Genomic DNA, 6,000 nt, shown 5'->3' with positions numbered 1-6,000 from the left:
GGAATTGTTTTGTAAACAGGAATGGTCACAAATACCTTCATCCAGGATCCAGGAACTCATTAATAGCTACAGGAAGTGACTAGAGGCTGTTATTTTTGCAAAAGGAGGATCTACGAAATATTAATGTCACTTTTATGTTGAGGTGCCCATAATTTTGCACCGGTCAAATTTTGTTAAAATGCAGATTGCACATTTTCTGTTAGTACAATAAACCTCATTTGAATCCAGAAATATAACTGAGTCCATCAGTTATTAGATATATGAAACTGAAATAGCTGTTGCAAAAACCAAAATTGTTATAAAGAAAAAAGGTTAACATTAATAGGGGTGCCCAAACTTTAACATATGACTGTAGATAGATAGATATACATAGATATGGGATAAATAGGTAGATCTATGGATAGATAGATATATAGAAGATAGATAATGGATAGATAGATAGCTACTGTATAGATAGATAGAAAGAGAGATATAGAGATAGATCGATAGATGATAGAGAGATAGATATAGAGCTAGATAGATAGATAAATAGATAGATATGGGATAAATAGATAAATCTATGGATAGATGGATAGATAGATATATAGATAATAGATAGATAATAGATAGAGATAGTATATCTCTATATCTATCTCTATATCTATCTATTATCTATCTCTATATCTACAGTATCTCTATATCTCTCTCTCTATCTCTGTCTATCTCTCTCTATATCTATCTCTCTCTATATATCTATCTCTATCTATCTATCTATCTCTATATCTATATATCTAAAATAGAGATAGATAGATAGATATAGAGATAGATAGATAGTGTAACGAATGGAAGCGGAGGCAGAGATGGTGAAGTTCACATTCTTTTTTATTTTTTAAGTGGAACCTCGGGACCACGGTCCGGGGGGCTCCGAAGGGGGCGTGACTAGTGAGCCCCGGGTACCCGTAGTAAAGCCTCTCAGGCAGGGCCAGAATGGAATACCCGGAGGACACAGGTGCTACCTCCAGTTAGACCCCGAACACGTGGCAGCTGTCCCAGCGGGACCAAAAGGGATAATAACAGTTACAGCAGAGTCCGTAATGAGCTGGGTCCTGGATCCGGTTAGTTGGTAAGGAGTCGGTTCCAGTGACCTTCACACAGTCCTTGGACTCGGATGGCTGTAGGCGGAACGGGATGGCTTAGGCCCAGATGGATGCTGATATAACCAGGTAACACAGGATACTGATATGCTGTGGAAACAGAAAGCATTAGACAATGCACAGAGACTGCAGATGCAGCGCAGACAGGTTAGCATGAGAACCGGATGTAGCAATGATAGATACTCGTTGCTCCGGTGCTCTCCCTATGGAGGAGAGGCCAGAAATAGCAGCCAGTGTGCTGCCATTGGTTAATTGCATTTTTTGAATAATGCACGCCGCCCCTTTAAGAAGGCAAGAGAGCGGGCGGGCGTGCCCTAATAGTCTTAGCTACAGATCTCCTCACAGGAGGCCAGGAGGAGGAGGAAGGACAGAACGCTGAGCAGCAGCATGAGAGGCTTGAGGTTAGTGCCCAGAACAGAGAGCAGCGGCAGGCCTGGACACAGCGCCAGGACGGGGACCAGGTGTAACAGCAGCAGACCTGGGCGCAGCGCCAGGATGGGGACCGGGTGTAACAGTATCCCCCTCTTTACACCCCCTCTTCTTCAAGCCTGCGTAGAACGTTTAAGGAGAAGAGGAGCCTGGATGTTCTCCCTAGGCTCCCAAGATCTCTCCTCAGGACCAAAACCCTTCCAGTCCACCAGGTAGTACGTCTTACCCCTTACTTTTTTTTACGGCCAGGATATGTTTTACCTCAAAAACATCATCCTCTGAGACAGGGTCAGGAGTGGTACCCAGATCCTTAAAGAAGGGACTCAAAACTACTGGTTTAAGGAGAGAAACATGAAAGGAGTTAGGCACATGTAGGGAAGCGGGCAACTTCAGCTTGTACGAGACTGGATTGATCTGTCTCAAGATCTCAAGTGGTCCGATGAACCGGGGACCCAATTTGTAGGATGGCATCTTTAAACGGATGTACTTAGAAGAGAGCCATACCTTGTCTCCGGGGCAAAAGATAGGTGCATCCAAGTGTCTCTTGTCCGCATGCCTTTTCATATGGTGGGACGCTTTCTCCAGAGCAGTTTTGGTATCCCTCCAGACCTTAGAAAAATCTTCGGAGAAAGTATCGGCAGCTGGAAAGCCAGATGATCCGGAGATGGGAAGAGGTATTCCGGGTTGCAATCCGAAGACAATCTGAAAGGGAGACTTTCCAGAAGATTCACTTACTTGATTGTTGTAAGAAAATTCGGCCCAGGACAGTAAGTCTACCCAGTCGTCATGATGGGCGTTGACAAAGTGACGCAGGAATCCAGACAGGATTTGATTTGTCCTCTCCACTTGTCCATTGGACTGGGGATGGTATGCTGAGGAAAAATCCAGTTCAATTCCCAGTTCAATTCTTACCAGTTTACAAACTGCTCTTCCAGAATCTTGAGGTGAACCGGACTCCCCTGTTGGACACAATGTGGAGAGGGAAACCATGGAGACGGAAGATGTGCCGGATTAACAGATCCGCCAACTCAGGAGCAGTTGGAAGACCGGGAAGTGGAACGAAGTGAGCCATTTTAGAGAAGCGATCCACCAGTACCCACACCACAGAACAGCCAGATGAGATTGGGAGATCTGTGATGAAGTCCATCGCGATATGTTGCCAGGGAGCAGACGGAATTGGAAGAGGCTGAAGCCTACCTGTGGGTAGATGCTTGGACGTCTTTTTACGAGCAAAGGAAGGGCAGGCTGTGACGTACTCCAGAATGTCCTTAGCCATGGCAGGCCACCAGTAGTACCGAGAGATGAGTTGTAGAGTCTTTCTCTGGCCGGCATGACCAGCCAACTTGGACGAGTGACCCCACCAAAGGACACGAGTACGCTCAGAAGCAAGAAGAAAGTCTTCCCGGGAGGCAGCCAGGCAAGATCAGTAGAAGCGACCGTGACTAACCTTGAGGGCTCTATGTTGTGCTGCGGTTCTTCTTCTTGATTCTTGATCCAGAGGTAGAAAGGCTCTGGAAAGTGCGTCTGCTTTGACATTTTTGTCAGCTGGGCGAAAATGAAGAACAAAGTTAAAACGAGCAAAAAACAAAGCCAAGCGGGCTTGACGAGGATTCAGCCTTTGCGCAGTTTGGAGGTAAGCAAAGTTTTTGTGATCGGTGTATACGACTACCTGATGAAGAGCTCCTTCTAGAAGATGCCTCCACTCCTGCAGAGCCAATTTGATAGCCAACAATTCCCGATCTCCAACAGAATAATTCCTCTCTGCGGAAGTAAAAACCTTGGAAAAAAAAACACCGGAATGCATTCGCCCGGAGGACGATTTCTGGGTTAGTACAGCTCCCGCACCTACTGAAGAGGCATCGACCTCAAGAAAAAATTGTTCATTGGAGTTAGGACGATGAAGAACAGGTGCGACAGCAATGGCCTTTTTGAGAGAAACAAAAGCCTCCTCAGCCTCAGGAGGCCAATCCTTGGGATTTGTACCTTTCCGGGTCGGAGCTGAGATGGGCGCCACTCGGGTGGAGAAGTTAGGAATGACTTGTCTGTAGTAGTTGGCGAAGCCCAGAAATCGCTGTATGGCCTTCAACCCAGACGGACGAGGCCACTTGAGTACAGCCGATAACTTCTCTGGATCTATTTTTAATCCTGTGGAGGAAACAATGTAACCGAGGAAAGGCAAAGAGGATTTTTCAAAGAGGCACTTCTCAAACTTGGCGTGCAGTCTGTTCTCCCTGAGCCTCTGTAAGACCAAGCGCACTTGTCTGCCATGCGAGACCAAGTCAGTAGAAAAAATCAGAATGTCGTCTAGGTAGACAACAACACAGGTGTAAAGCAGGTCCCTGAAAATGTCATTGACGAACTCTTGGAAAACAGCGGGAGCATTGCTTAAACCAAACGGCATTACCAGGTACTCATAGTGGCCATCACGGGAGTTGAAGGCTGTTTTCCATTCGTCTCCATCTCTGATTCGGATCAGATTGTAAGCCCCTCTGAGATCCAGCTTGGTGAAGATCCTGGCCCCTCGGAGACCGTCAAACAGTTCTGAAATTAGAGGCAAAGGGTACCTGTTTTTTACCGTGATCTGGTTCAGTCCTCGGTAGTCGATACAGGGCCGCAGGGATCCGTCCTTTTTCTTCACGAAGAAGAAGCCTGCTCCTGCCGGTGACGAAGATTTTCGGATAAACCCTCTGGCCAAGTTCTCCTGGATGTAGTCCGACATAGCCTGAGTCTCTGCCTGGGAAAGAGGGTAAACTCTCCCATGGGGAGGAGATGTTCCAGGAAGAAGGTCTATTGGACAGTCATACGACCTGTGCGGAGGAAGTTTTTCAGCCTCCTTTTTCCCGAAGACATCCGAGAAGGACCAGTAGGCGGATGGTAATCCAAGCAGGGTAGCAGATTGGACCGGGGGTGAAGCTGGTTCAATCCGGGTTAAACAACGGTCCGAGCAGGAATCTCCCCAACGTAGAATTTCGCCTGTTCTCCAATTAAGGACTGGTTCATGTTTCTGAAACCAAGGCAAACCTAGAAGCAAGGGATGAGACAAACCAGGGTACACATAAAAACGGATTCTTTCAGAATGCATAAGACCTACCCGGAGTTCGACTGGCTCAGTCTGGAACTGGATAGGTTTGGTCAGAGGCTGGCCATCAACAGTGGTTACCCGCAACGGATTGGGAAGAGCCTGAACTGGTAAGTGGTAGCGATCCACAAGCGTCTGCTGGATAAAGCTTCCGGTAGCTCCGGAGTCCAACAGACAAAGTCCAGAAAATTTTATTGCTCCGCAGGTCACGGAGACTGAGATCTGCAACAAAGGAGAGGAACGTTCTCTACCTAGGGTGGCCTCTCCTACCGAGCCTAGGCACAGGAGTTTTCCGACTTCTTTGGACAGGAGCGGATCAGCTGTTCGGAACTACCACAGTACAGACAGCTTCCGTGTTTGCGACGCGCTCCTGGCGGCGGCTGGCCAGACTTACTCGATCTACCTCCATAGCTTTGGGAGAAGAGGATGAGGTAAACGTCTTGGAAGAATTAGAGTCCAGGTGGTAGGACCTCCTGTCACGCTTAATCTCCATGGAACGCTTCTGAAAACGCAGGTCAGTCCAGGTCGCCAAGGAAATCAGGTCATCCAAGATGGCAGGCCAGTCCCATCCCGCCAGCTCATCCTTAATTTTTCCAGATAGGCCCTCCCAGAAGGTAGCCAGCAAGGCCTCATTGTTCAAGGATAACTCAGACGAGTGGGTGCGGAACTGAACAGCATACTGAGCCACCATGAGGGTTCCTTGGCGTAAGCGAAGCAGGGCAGAAGTGGTCGACGTGACCCAGCCAGGTTCATCAAAGGTCCTGCGAAAAGTTTCTAAGAAAGATTGAAGATCACTAACCAGCGGGTCTCCTCTCTCCCACAATGGATTCAGCCAGGCGAGAGCCTCTCCTGCTAGATGTGACATAATGAAGCCCACTTTGGCACGGTCAGAAGCAAATGTATGCCCCAAGATTTCGAAGTGTAGGGTACACTGATTGAGAAAACCCCGACACTGATTGGGATCACCATGGAAGTGGGTAGGAGCCACCAGTTGGGGGCCCTTGCTTGTCATGACAGCAGGTACCTGGGTGTTGCTAGGAGAATCAGGAGCAGCCGAGTTCTGCAGAGAATCCATGCGGGTGGACAGGTTACGTAGATACGTCGTGATTTTATCCTGTTGATCTCTTAAACGGGTCACCTCTTGGCACAGCTCCAAGGCCTCTGGGGTCCAGCGGATTCCATGGCCGGAGCAATCTGTAACGAATGGAAGCGGAGGCAGAGATGGTGACGTTCACATTCGTTTTTATTTTTTAAGTGGAACCTCGGGACCACGGTCCGGGGGGCTCCGAAGGGGGCGTGACTAGTGAGTCCCGGGTACCCGTAGTAAAGCCCCTCAGGCAGGGCCAGAATGGAATACCC

Source organism: Dendrobates tinctorius, unplaced genomic scaffold (assembly GCF_039654945.1).
Source record: "Dendrobates tinctorius isolate UK_male_01 unplaced genomic scaffold, ASM3965494v1 ptg000070l, whole genome shotgun sequence".
NCBI lineage: Eukaryota > Metazoa > Chordata > Amphibia > Anura > Dendrobatidae > Dendrobates > Dendrobates tinctorius.
This window is presented reverse-complemented; position numbering follows the sequence as displayed.